Below are 14,757 nucleotides of genomic sequence, written 5' to 3'. Positions count from 1 at the left end.
AACAGTAGTATGCTGGTAAAAACTTACCTGTCTTTATGTATTGTTTTCAAGTCCTTTACAATCAAATCAACCAGGCGATCGTGTCTGAACACATACAGTCCTTTGTAACAACAACATCCATTTAAGATGTGGGCAACCGTTTCATTTTCCTGTTGATTTTGATGTAACCGACAGTAGGCGTTGTAATTTGACGGGTACCATATTGACAGATTGTACATAGTTGGAAGACATTGTAGTCGTGCTTTAATCATAAAAATTTGAATATCCTCTGACATTGAAAAGTTTGTCAAAACAGAGTGGGAAGCCGATTGGAGAAGTGCTCATTTTCCCTGTAGTTTCAAGCCCATCCAGTGCTGGGCATTTTGGGTTTTTCTGAGGTGAAGAAGTGAGGCTTACATTATTGGTCGATAGTTGACGAGGTGTACTTTCGGTGTTGAGAACCACTAGAGCAGAGATACGCGAATATGTTATTATGTTCTCATTAAGAGCCACTAGTGGTCCGTCAGGTCCCTGCCAAGAGAGCTGCAGTCCTGTACGCTGGCAAAGATCATTTAAATCCAGCCAAACAGAGCGTACTCCAAATCCGGCTGTTTTGATGTCCAATTTTCCATTCGGTTTTAATTTAAATCCAAGAAACTGGGGCTTGTTGAACGAAGCAGCTTTTCTACATTTTGCGCCGCTGTAGATGTAGAAAAAGTGACTCACGTGCCAGCTCTCTGACAGATGTATTGTTGTTATTCAGCATGTTAAGAAGATGACCTGTTCTGGAGGCAGTATAAATCCATTCAGTGTTTGGGACACCGAGACTGGAAAATAATATCTCGAGTTGAATGTCTATTGAGGCACAGCCATTTTGTCACTAGCTTTACCATTTCATCGTTCAGTGTTGAAAGTGTGCATTGTGGAATATGAACATTCATAAACAGATGTTGAATTTTAGCTGTTGCAATCAATCCGATAGCCTCGCTCTTCATCATTATGGGGAGAGGGGAAGAGTCAATCAGTGCAAGTCCTCGGGTAAACTCATGACACAGGTCTATAACCTGTTCCTCCCAGTCACCGCTAACATTGAATGTATGCCCCAGATAAGAATAGGTTTCATGACGTTTATATAGACGGATAGGTTTATGTGCTAAAGCAAAGCCCGGGAGTTTGTCAGACTTTGATCTATACCATCTATTTCCTCCACTCCATCTTTCATAAAACGCAGCACACTTTGTATGTTTCATATCCAAACCAGACCACCTTATGAAGTTATCTGTACGAAGAAGCATATTATGAATTACACTCTCATCTCGTGAAGATATTTCCACATCATCCGCATAAGCTTGCACTGGATTTGGAGATCACACACCTGCTGGTGAGCACTGGCACATCCATTTCAGCCACGAGTTAATCACTAGTATAAAGTTAACAGCGCTCCAGGGGCAGCCGGTCTTAATACCGATCTTGAGAGGTATAGGATCAGTTAAGGCACTTCCACATATGACTTGAACATAGGAGTTATTGTAGACGTCCTTGATCAGCCGTGGCAGTCTTATTTTATCCAATGCATAAAGCATAACATCATGGGAAAATGATCCAAAAGCATCACGAAAATCCAGAAAGACAGTGAAGAATTTTGCAGATGAATGTTTAAAATCATCAATTCCTGTTTTCAAACAAAAGACGTGCTCATTCATTCCCTGTCTGTTGATATATGCTTTCTGTTTTGATGAGAGTATTCCTGTCTCCACCAACCAGGGGAGGATTCTTGAGAGTAAACATTTCATGAATACCTTATATACTGTCGGTAGTAAGGATATATCTCTCCAAGTTGACGGATCGTCGGGGATATGGTCTTTCTTGGGGATTCGATGGATCAATGCCCCTTTCCATGCTTCTGGTACTTTACTGTTCTCAAGACAGATGTTAAATATTTTAGTCAGAACTGGGCACAACGTGCTTTTAACTGATTTCAGCGTTTCATACGTCACACCATCAGATCCGCTTGCTTTATTATTAGGTAAATTACTAATCACTTTCTCTACCTTACTAACAGTAAATAGCGAGGCGTTCAATTGACTGTATTGCACCAGATTTAATGACCCTGTCCATGGCGGCACACTTAATGTACTTTCTGATCTTTCGGGCACACATTTGGAAGTATAATAATTTTGCACAAACTGCTTGTTATTTGTACAAGCTGGTGCACTTGGGTATTTACTGTAGTTAAGAATAACTTGGATTGCTTTAGCTTTTCTATTTTGCCATAAATATGCTAATTTGTCTTTGCCCGCCTGGTTTTGCTCTTGAGTTGCACTCCGTGACGCCCCGAGTGCCGGCTGAATGACGTCCCGCAAGAAGCGCAGCTCCGCCTCAGTCCAGCTTCCAAGGGAATCCCGGGTTTGAACTTGAGGGTGGCCTCTGTTAATTAATGGCAGTTTTTTCAATACACGGATTGTAAACTTTAAAAATGGTAGTCCAAATGGTCTCCCATTTCGCCAAGTAATTGAAAAAGTTCCGTTCTTGAAATAAACTCCATTTAAGATGCAGATGAGTTTAATCCATTCTGTCGGCCTTTCTCCAGAGAAAACGAAGTTATGCCTATCCTCAAAGTGTTTCGAATCCAAGGTCTTTCTCCAACCTTTTTCTTGATTTTGAAATGAAATCCACTCATCCTGCCCTAAAGCTCTTACGAGACTCGAAAAATCTGTATTAGTCGAACTATCATCCGCTGAGTGTTGTTTGGACACAGCGTCATGTATAGTCCATGCTTGTTTGTAGATCCTACCAGTCTGTAGGGCATCTTTAAACACGCTCTTTATAGTTGTTATAAGGCACATTGTAAAAAGTAGTAGCCCTATCAAAATGCACTCACTTCCCTGCATTAATGCTGGGAGTTACAACGCAGTTACACACAGACACACACACACACTTTGCATGTAATAAAGGCCTGCCCAAGTGAGGGATGTACCTCTTTCATTAATTCTGTTCTCAGGTCATTTGCTGGAAGCGCATTTCCTCTCTCTCTCTCTTTATGATGCAGTCATTTCTGTTAATGAGGCAGCTATTTCATCTATGTTTCAGCGTGCTGCTCGAGCATATGGTCTGATCAATCCCCTCTCCCATCACAGAGTCCGACCTCACATCCTGACAAGCGTTTCACAAGCCCGCCGTCGTCATTTCCACTGCATTTCTTTTACGGCCCAGAATGGATCATCTGACGGTGAATGGCTCTGAGATTGTAATTGTGTCAGTTACAAAAGATTCTGATATATTTCCTCGTGCAGTCAAACTGGGGCTGCTTGGATCCTTCATTTACCGCGGTGCTTGACATCAGCACACCTGATTCTAAATGTCATGTTACAATGGAAGCTACAGCACTGTGCAGTTTAACAAAGCATTTCTGGACAGTCGAGCAAACAGGTTTAACACATTTGAAATGTTCTTAACATGAAACTTTGAATACAAACTTCAGCCTTCAGCCTCTCTTCATTATTCAGCTTTTGTTGTCATATACAGTAGTTAATGCATTACATTAGGCTTTTACAATGATAGATTTCTCTTGGGGATTTCACAAAATGTTCTCTCTCTCTCTTTAAGTTATATAAATGTTAGGGAAAAAAACATTCTAAATTATGGAAAGTTATTTTTATTTTTTTGATAATCTTTAAATATTTGATATATGTTGTCGAAAACGCTTTTAGAACAACATTCTCTGAACGTCCTTATGTTGTTTGTGCTAGTTGAACATTCTAAGAAACGTTTTTTTTTTTTAATATTTAAATAACATTAATGTTCTTAGAAATGTTAATATACATGTTCAAATAATGTTAGTGGAATGTAAGAAACATTTTTGCAACCTGTAAATAATATTAAAATCACAACAAGAAAACTGGACATTTTAACAAAAAATAAACATTCAAATAACATTTTGGATAAAATAAAGTTAGCAGAACGTTGTGAGAAATGTTTTTGTAGCCTTTAAAAAACGTTATAATCATGACAAGAAAACTGGACATGTCAACGCTTTAGAAACATTTTTTTTTTAAATGTTCCCACAATGTTTTCAAAGTTTGTTACCTGGGTTAATGTGTTCACATCATCAGATTAGATTGTAATGAACAAACGGTGCAAACATAATGATCAGAGCTCACAAACTATGCATTTAGATCTAAATCTGACAAAATGTATCTATTTAGGATCATCGTAAATAATAAAAAGGAATTTATTTGTTGGATTTTTTATATAAAAGTTTCTGCCTTTAAGAAATTAATAAGCTTGTACTTTTGAGAAATCTGTTTCAAAAGAATACATAAGATTAAAACTCCAGTAGTCTAATAAAAACGGGGTATTTTACACTGAGCGGGTGGCCTCGTGGGGGCTGATCACCAGTGTTGGGGAGTAACTGTAACATGTAATGGAATTACGTAATTTAATTACAAAATAAATGTAACTGTAATCTGTTACAATTACTGAGAAAAAAATGTGTTATTAAATTTATGAAAATGTTAACAAATACAAAGGGGGTTACATCTGAATATTTTCACACAGATACAGATTTGATTGATTTCTTTCCGAAATTACAGTGACTGCTCTAAAATATGAGACACCAATGTTTCAGGAGTTTAGGACACAGAATAGGACTCATGCTTATTTAAAAACTGTTTTATTTCCTATTTGGTTTTATGTATAGCATATCCTTTTTAACTGTTTTTTTCCCCAAGGTGCTATTGTTAAGAATTGATTTGAAAAACAGTATCATAGCTATTAAACTATATATTGGTATGATTTTAAATCTGTGTTTAACGTCAGAGCGATCTCAAAGTTAAATGAGGTGCTAAAGTATGATTTTGTTTTGGTTGCACTTTAAAAATTGTATTATTATAATCTTAATTCAAGTGATGAAGGATTTTGAAAGTCTGACAGTAATCAGTGTTGAGTATGCTACTAAGGTTATCCCTTCCTAATTATTAACCGTTGAAAAATGCGCTAGACATTTTACAAAGTAATCATAATCAAATGTAATATTTTACATTACTTTAATACATTGAAATAGTTACACTGCTTATTAAACGTTTTAAATAGGGCAACTTGTAATCTGTAACCTATTACATTTCCAAAGTAACCGTCCAACACTGCTGATCACATGACCAGCAAGCGCCTACTGCTGGATTAGTCCCAGTAATGCCTCAGTTATCGGACCACACCTTCATTCATGCAATAAATTATTCATGTCTGAACGTATGAATAGAGCATTTCTACATTAGCAGAAAATATTCGCTTTTACGTGAAGCCCCAGACACCGCCGTATATTGTAACAGAGTGTCTATTTATACTAAGCCCGCCTTGTTGGCAGAGGCTATTTACAGTAATAGTCAACACTGAAGAAAGACTTCATTAAACGTCAGTTTCAGTGGCGTAGATAGTAAGGCACGCGCGTGCTTTTTGACGAGATCGACCCGAGTTCGAAACCGCCTTTTGCCGAACTTTTTTTCTCCCTTTTCAAATCTCATATCGCATGAAAATCTTGCTGTTTTAACATAGAGTAAATAGAATCTATAGCTATTTGCACTGTGTAAATAGCATATCGTTTAAAAATACTGCTATATTCACTTAGTATAATTCATTGCTATTTGCACTAAGTGCAAATAGCCGCTGCCATATTGTAAACGTCCAAAAGTTTACTTTATAATAAATTGATCAGGTGAATTTGGTTGTGTTGTGATAGTACCATAATTATAATGAACTCTACTGATTTTCTGATTTCATCCAGTGTTGGGTAATTACATGGGTGTTTTATCTGTCTATGTCTGTTAATCAGAGGTGGGACTTTCAAGTCACAAACAAGTCTTCAAGTCAAATCCCAAGTCCTCAGAGAGTTCAAATTAATGAGATAATTAAGTGAGTAATTAAATGATGATTGTGCATTAGTGATGAACACCTGCTGTTATTGAGAATTACAGAGGATCAGATGTTGATGTTTTACTGGTTGAAATGATGGCACCATCATGGAGATCAGTGTTTGCTTTAGTTGGGCTCTTGGCCCTTGACTTCCTGTATTACATCTCTCTCTGTAGCAGTGCATGAGGTCTTGTAACGCAGAGAGATCAGTGCGATGCAGAGAACAGCTAATAGTTGTTTGCACATGAGGAGATAGTCATCATGAGCTGGCATGATTACTGAGCTGGATGATGACTTCACTGATTTCAATGATGAATTGCCTTAAACTGAAAACTGAGTGTTTAATATTGTCATTTTGCATTTTTGACACACTATATTCCTGATGAATGCTGTACAGTTGTATTGACACAATCTGTATTGTTAAAAGCAAAACATAAGTAAAGGTGACTTGACTTGACATAGTTGCCAATAAATAACAGTTTTATCTAAATAATTGTGTTCTACTATTGTTGTAAATTAATTAGATTATTACTGTTAAATTACATTTCATGCTGTTTTTTTCCATCATACATATTTAAGCTTTTAAACCCCACAACAAAATCCTCAGTTTTAAATGAACACTTATAATGTGTCCACACAGTGAAGCAGTGTTAAAGTTAATGAGATAATTCTGTGATTAATTAAGTGAAAGTCAAGGGCCAAGAGCACAACTAAAGCAAACACTGATCGCCATAATGGTGAGGTCAAACCAAACATTTTCAATAAAACATTTAAACTTCTGTTAATTCTCAAAGAAGTTTTGTAGATATATGACATAAATAAAAATAAATAAAGTCAGACTGTAATGTGTGAAGCTGGTAATGCTGTTTGTGGAGTTGTTTGATCATGTTCTGCTGTGTTATTTCAGTTGATTTCATCTAAGGCTGTGGCTGAAGTCAGTTGTCTACTTTCTCGAAAACAACAAATATTACCCAGAATGCATTGTTTGTACGGGATTTTACTGTTTTAATGAAAAAGCAGTATGTTACTGTCAGAATATGGCCGTTGGTTTACAGCAATTTTTTACAGTTTGCAAGAAATTTAATTTGATATTTTAATTGTGTTCAGTTATTTTTGCTTTAATAAGTATTATTTGTTTATGCTGATTATGACAGTTGGCTATAGGAAGTCGGTTTCTAAAAAAAATATTTAGTTAATATAAATTTTTATTTAGTCCATGGTAACTTTATATTCCTGTTTATAAACTAGACTACAGTAAATAACTGCACAATTAACAGTAAATAACAGTGTTGCTAGTATTTTACCATTAGTTTACAATGCAAGGTTTTAGTGTAGATCACCCCTGATCACACCTGTCAAACTTACGGCTCGCGGGCCGAACACGGCCCACAGAGGTGTCCAATCCGGCCCGCAGGATGATTTAAACAATATTATAAAATAACAAATAAAACATAAATTTGAAAATTAAGTGTATTCGCTACAATATTTTACTTTGAATTTAAAGCGGAACAAATGGCTCATTTATTTACGTTGATATTACGCCTCGGGATTCGGGACACCTAACATGCGCGTTTTAAAGCGGCGCCAGAATCTCGAGCAGCACGAGGATAATATGATGATAGCTGCGTTGTAACCAGGGACGCGGGAAGTAGGGGTGCTGAGGGGGCTGCAGCACCCCCGTTTTCAGATGGCTGCAAATGCAACGCCAAGTTTGTTCATTTAAATTTATTCAGTTTTAGCATTTAATAATTTATTTGTAATTATCTCTGAAATGTGAATTGTAAGTTGGCTATAATAAACCCATGTTAATCTTTATAAACATGATTAATTTTACTTGTGATGTTTGATATTTATCAGTTTAAATAATTTTTTAATGCTTCGCTAACTATCAGAAGACAGTAACCAGTTTTGAATTCCAATCAGCTTTCTAAATGAATCAGCCGTTTTGAATGAATGAGTCAATGGATCACTCATTAAAACGGAGACTTGCTGCCACCTACTGGCGGCTTTAGTGTCATATTTATTTATCCATGACAGGCTTAAACCAACCAAGGTGCTATCTCAAAAACACACTCTGCAAAATATGGTAATTATCACTATCAAAAAAAATAAATAACCAAGCATCATCTTTAAAAAAAAAAGTTGTCCTAGATTTTTTTTTTTTGTATGGTTAATATTAATGTAATTGTGAGCAAACTAGGGTTTAACAAAAGGTAATTCGGCCCGCACAAGGGGACATTTTCTCCGATCCGGCCCTCAACCTTAAATGAGTTTGACACCCCTGGTGTAGATGTTTGACCTACACTCTTAAAAATAAAGGTGCTTCACGATGCCATAGAAGAACCTTTTCGTCTAAATGGTTCCATAAAGAACCTTTAACACCTGAAGAACCTTTCTGTTTCACAAAAGGTTCTTCGTGGCGCAAGAAGCTTCTTCAGATTATAAAAAGGTAAGAAAGAGATGATTCTTTAAAGAACCTTTGACTGAATGGTTCTTTGTGGAACCAAAAATGGTTCTTCTATGGCATCGCTTGAAGAACCTTTTGAAGCACCTTTATTTTTAAGAGTGTACAGTAACTAGCTGGCAACAGTGTTTCCAATATATTACTGTAAAAATGCCTGGTAAGGTCTAACAGTGAGGGTAAACGTAAGTAACACAGGAAGCTGGAGCAGAAGTGAAAGTGCAGAAAAGTAAAAGAGAGAAGAAGAGTTTTCTTAATAGAATTTAAATAGTTGTATTTAGTTTAGTTTAGTTTGTGGATGATTTTTGTCTTCTGCTGTTTTCTGAAGGCTGTGATTTTATAACGAGAATCCAAAAAGACTAAAACAAACGAATACACTGTAATATTTAGCACTTACCCTTGTTTCAGTGTTGAATTATCCACCCATTTCATGATGCCCTCCTGCTCTGTGTCAGACAAACCAATCCACACTCTCTCACTGACTAATGAATGTATGAGTCTCTGTGTGAATAAAAACAGGAGTAAGTGTGATTCCTCTCATTCATTAACAGACACTCACACAAACTCACCTGCTTCTCTTCAGTGTTGATAATGATCAGATCAGCTCCACGATCCCTGCAGTACTGCCTGCTATTATTATGATTGTTAACATTTCAAATTGACCTTTGTAAGTAACTGAGAGTGCTTTTTAAAAGTATGACCTATTATAACGACAACCTTCTAGAAATGATATACAGTAAAATGTGCAACCAAGAAAAATATTCTGTTAATACTTTTAATATAAAAACAGAAACGTATAAACATTGTTCCTAGAAAACAGTTATTTAAATTTGATCTAACAATTTTCAGTTTCTCAAACATTAGCATAACTGTCTCTGCTTCAAATTAAACTTTCTGCTTACTGCACTTTCTAGCGTTTCCGTCAGTTTGGTGGCGACTCTGTGCTCGAGGTCCAGATCTGTTAACATTTCTGCGCATATAAATGTTCTCAGACTCCATTATTGTTTCTTATGTCTTGCAGTATATGTGATCAGACGAGCTGTGGTCTCTTAGAAAGTGTACCTTATTTTTTAAAAGAGTAATATACTTACATAGGAAGTGGTTTCATTATCAGAAAATCTAGACTTTTTCCTGTTTTAACTCTCTGTAGACTCACACTATGATTGGACGCTATGTAACCCATCCTGACTGCTGCATTACAAAATTATCTTGGGAAAAACAAAAAAAGCAAACAAAAAAAAAAGATTCAGTATTAACATTAAATGTATGTTATACCCTCAACTCTCACATACACATCCTTGTTTATACTACTTCGTGGGGTCCTAATGTCCCCAAAAAGATACACTGTAAAAAAAATTATGTAAACAAAAAAGTGATTGGCAGAAGCAGCTGCCAAACAAAAATTTTAAAATTAAGGTGCAACATCCTATTTTTTCTTAAATGCTTTTTTTTTTTTTTTTTTACAAAACATTTAATTGTACATTTTACATTTAGATAAAACTGTTATTTTACAGGTATTGTCTGGATTATCATTGTGAAACATTCTCTGTGAAACTTTTTTTTGCAGTTAATAACAGCACACAAGCAAAAACTAATAACCATCACTGCATCAGCAACTCCAAAGTTACTGCCATTAAATAAAGCAACTTGCAGCATAACATCAATGTTTCTTGGTTTTTCCTGGACTGAAGCACACACTCTACTCTTCAGAACAATAGTGACCCACAAAACACAGACAACAGAAACCCTTTAAATCCCAAAAGAACATTGAACACAAACAGCCAGAGGTGGGACTTTCAAGTCACAAGCAAGTCTTCAAGTCATATCCCAAGTCCTCAAAGAGTTAAAGTTAATGAGATAATTAAGTGACTAATTACATGATGATTGTGCATTAGTGATGAACACCTGCTGTTAACAATCAATATCATTGAAGAAAAGAGAAACACAAGCACTACATCTGACTTCAGCCACAGCCTTGGATGAAATCGACTGAAAAGAAACAAAAAAACTATGCCACCATAACCGTGGTCAAGGTTTGCTTTAGGTAGTCTCTTGACCCTTTTATTAATTCAAAGTAATTTGCTTCTGAGCAATTGCAATGTTGTTACACAGCAAACATTGGTGCATTACTGAATCAAACCTTGAAGTAGCAGATTAAATTACACTTTCTAATGAACCATGATGAATGAACGTCATGAAGTAGTTTCTCTTTTGTTTATTGACTGACATGCAGCAACTTTTGAACAGAAGAAAAAAAATTATTTTAATTAAAATGCCAACGTAATGCACAGAAATTGCAAAAGAAAGGCAACTGTGTCGGCTCAGGCTTTTAGACATGAACACTTATCATATGATCACATTGTATGATAAGCGTTCATGTCTAAAAGCCTAAACCGATACAGTTCGTTTTTAATATTAAAGCATTACCGTGGCGTTTGTGTAATAGGATTATTTTTTTTCCAGTTCTGTAATAGTTGAATGACAGTCAATAAACTACACATCGCATTATTGTAAGATAAATATCCATATTTCAAATGTAATAAACACTTTTTTCAATTTTTGGAAAATCTCCTCTTGTCTTATATTGAAATCCTCCAACATTTTTTTTTACAAATCCTCATTTTGTGCTTCTAATTCGTGAACAGCATTTTGTTTTGCTTTGTCTCCGCGTTTGTCACTTATCAGGTAACGTCGACGTCTTACATCATCCGCCGGAACGGCTTCCACGTATGACAGTCAGCAGAAGTGAGAAAAAAGTTTTTATTACATTTGAAATATGGATATTTATCTTAGAAAATGCATGGATTCGCTACAGGAGGCCTTTATTGATTATTTAGTAAGGAGTCTAAAATTAACATTTTGTAGTTTCATTCAGTCAACCATGTTTTTTTTGTTTGTTTGTTTGTTTTTTTACGCAAAATTATAACAAAGTATTCTGGCTCAAACAATATTATTTAATATTTAATGAGTGCGTGCTGGAGATCATGTTTAATTTTCTGTAATCAACAAATAGGTGTTCTATAATTATGTAAAACATCCATATTTGAGGAGGCTATTCTGGATCTCAGAGATGCCGATGTATCGATCCCTGTGTTCTTTTTGTGATTGGCTTTCCTCTCTTATAGGCCAGTATTCAACCCAGGTCTGCTCTCCAAAAACATACTGCAGACTAAAACAACAGAAAGTGGTCAAAATGGTCAATAAAAAATAAGGATATAGAAGAGAACTCTTTTAAAAATGTTTGTTTTCATGATGATTTTTATACATTTTGGAAAAATATTTGATAGACGTATTTTAATAACAGGTCAAAATATGTGACCATTTGTAAAGATTTTTTTGTCTGCTAGGGTCTTCTTTTATGGTTCTTGTGACTTTGTTTTAGTGGACATGTATTAATATTTTTTTGTTTTTTAATAAATATTAAAGTTCACTTATCTTAATTAGTGCTGTCAAAATTAGCATGTTGACGCAGGTGAATAATTTTTCCTGTTGAACAATGTTAAAAATATTTAATGCAGTTAACAGGGGCGGAGCTACACTGTAAAAAAAATCCGTAAAATTTACGGTAAAAAAAACGGCAGCTGTGGTTGCCGGAATTTTACCGTAAAAAATACGGTAGCAACGTTTTAGGTTTCAACTTAAATTTACAGTTAAATACCGTAATTTCATTAACTGATAAAATGTTTTTATATACCAACCTGTTGAAGTACTAAAATCTGTTTTGTACCTTTGTAATACATTGATAACCACCAAATGCAGGAGGTGATGAGAAAGTCACATGATGAACCAAAGCCCATCACAAGCAGCTTTTAAATAATAACATATATAGAAGGTGCACAGTATCGTTCACACTAACACCAAACACCATCATGGTAACACACATGAAACTGAGATAATGCAATAAATATTCATTTAACAACATTAGGTGTAACACACAACCCTAATATACAAAACTGATAAAGAAAAACTATGAAGAAACATAGTTATTTCAACAAAAAAACATCAAATTTTAAATGTAACGCAGGGAATTCTGGGAATGTCAATTTACAGTTATTCACTGTAAATTATATGGTCTTTTGCACTTCCAAATACGGTATACTACCGTAAAATTAATGTCCAATACATGTAATGTCCGATATAGTTTTTCACCGTATATAGTAGGGGAATTTACCGTTAACCATTTAACAGGTTTTTACTGTAGCATTTTTACAGTCTTTTACCGTTAAATTCACGGTCATTTTTTACAGTGTAGGGTTGGCCACCCCACTCTTTTTTTTCTATACAATAATTGCATTTATTTAGACGCAGAATGTCTTTACCAACACATCAAACAGGAAACTCTTCTGACTCGCACTCTAAATTTGCGTCAACAACAGGCGCTTGTCAAACAAGCGTGGAAAAGGTACAGGTGATGAGGAGCTTCAGTAGAACAACAGTGAACTGTAGTCTAGTGATGTAACAGTATGAAAATTTCTTATCATGATTATTATGACCAAAATTATAACAGTTATCAGTATTATCATGGTATTGTTAAAATGTGCTGGAAATGTTCAAAAACTACTTACACATAAATTCACCAAGTTTTATATTTAAAATCAACAAACAACAAATAAAATTATTTTTGTTTGCATAAACACTAACATTACATTAATGATGTATTAACATTACCAATGATGTCTGGATTTTAAATGAACTGTTGTCAGTTTATCTAATAGCATGTACGAAATGTTCAAATAAAACTTTGAAAAGGTTTTTAAAAAATGGTAAAGCTCACATTTCGGCCTTAAAATAAAGAAAAGGGTTAAGTCAAAATGATAACTGATTAATAAATGATCCATAAGTAATTCTAAATTATTTTTAACCGGACAAAAACTGCACACAGGCTAAATGTGAATGTAACTCCTGTGTAAATCCACTCTTTGACACTAGGCGACGCTTATGGAACAGTAGAATTAGAGCTGTTTCCATTGCAATTAAGAACACTTTATTAGGTATTACATGGAGTGAAGATGAAAACAAAATGCCATCGAATCTTTTCCATAGACAGTCAGAACCTTCAGAGGTTTGTATTTGTATAATTCCCTTTGCACTCTTTTAAAACCTCCCAGCTTTTCCGCCATGTTTTTACACAAGATGAAACTACTCTGCATGCAGTGTGCATGTGAAACTGTTACTTAAAACTGTGTGTTATGCTGGACAGTATTTATTTATCCTGAGTTGTTCAAATCACAATAACTGAATGCTGTTTTAATGATAATTAAAATATGAAATTATAATACTAACCGTGGGGAATTTTATCATGATTTATCATCAACCCGTAATCGTTCCATCCCTACTGTGTTCAGATGAGATGTTACCAGGATGCTGTCTACACAGCAAAAAACCTGGTGTTAAATTAACACTGCTGGGTCTCTATATGTGTCCACACTACAGAGTGTTAAAAGTAACATTGAAGCGTTGTTGAAGTTAATGAGGTAATTAAGAGATTCGTTGAGTAATGATTGACCATTATTGAAGACACCTGATGTTAACAAGCAGAATCGCCAAATAAGAAAATCACAATTTATAAAGTCACCCTTATAGTGATCAGTGTTTACTTTTGTTTAGTTTTTATACATTTTGGAAGAATTTCAAACAAGCTGTTCTGATTTTAAAAAAAGCTTCAAAAAAGCCTTTATTTAAGGCACACGCAAACATCAAGAATCAGCGTATGATTCTCAACAACGGTGACAAACAGCATATTCTAGGGCTGCACGATATATCGTTTCAGCATCGATATCACGATGTGCGCATCCATGATAGTCACAAATCACACTTAAAAGTTGTGATTTTCTTCTTTGGTGATTGATTCCGCTTGTTAACATCAGGCGTCTTCAATAATGGTCAATCATCACTCAATTAATCTCTTAATTACCGTATTGGCCCGAATATAAGACGACCCTGATTATAAGACGAACCCCCTTTTCCCAGATGTACCTTTTGGAAAAAAGCTTTTTAAAAACCAAATCTAGTTTTTTTCTCAGTAAAACACATTTTGTCTTCAATTATTTTCATATTGCATATTTTTCCTATTTTAATTTTTGTTATGAAAGTATGGTAAAAACTGGTCAAATGTACCAACAACCACATTTAAAAAATATACACTTTTTGATATACCATTAAAAAAAAGAAAAACAGGTAGCTCATCTGAATTAGGACATTTAGGCTATCCATCTAATAGTAGCCTACCAAAATCTTATTAACAGTAGAAGTTAAATCTTACTGTAGTCTTCAAATCTGGGTACTGTCTTACAAAGGCAGTTTGGTCCCATCAGGCTAACGTGACATTCACGACTCAAGCAGCAGTAAGGTTTTCTTTTGTTTTTTCTCGCGATCTTTACAACACGCATTACATTACGTATTTCATGGCA

Source organism: Sinocyclocheilus grahami, unplaced genomic scaffold, assembly GCF_001515645.1.
Source record: "Sinocyclocheilus grahami isolate Dianchi unplaced genomic scaffold, SAMN03320097.WGS_v1.1 scaffold1699.1, whole genome shotgun sequence".
NCBI classification, from domain to species: Eukaryota; Metazoa; Chordata; class Actinopteri; order Cypriniformes; family Cyprinidae; genus Sinocyclocheilus; species Sinocyclocheilus grahami.
This window is presented reverse-complemented; position numbering follows the sequence as displayed.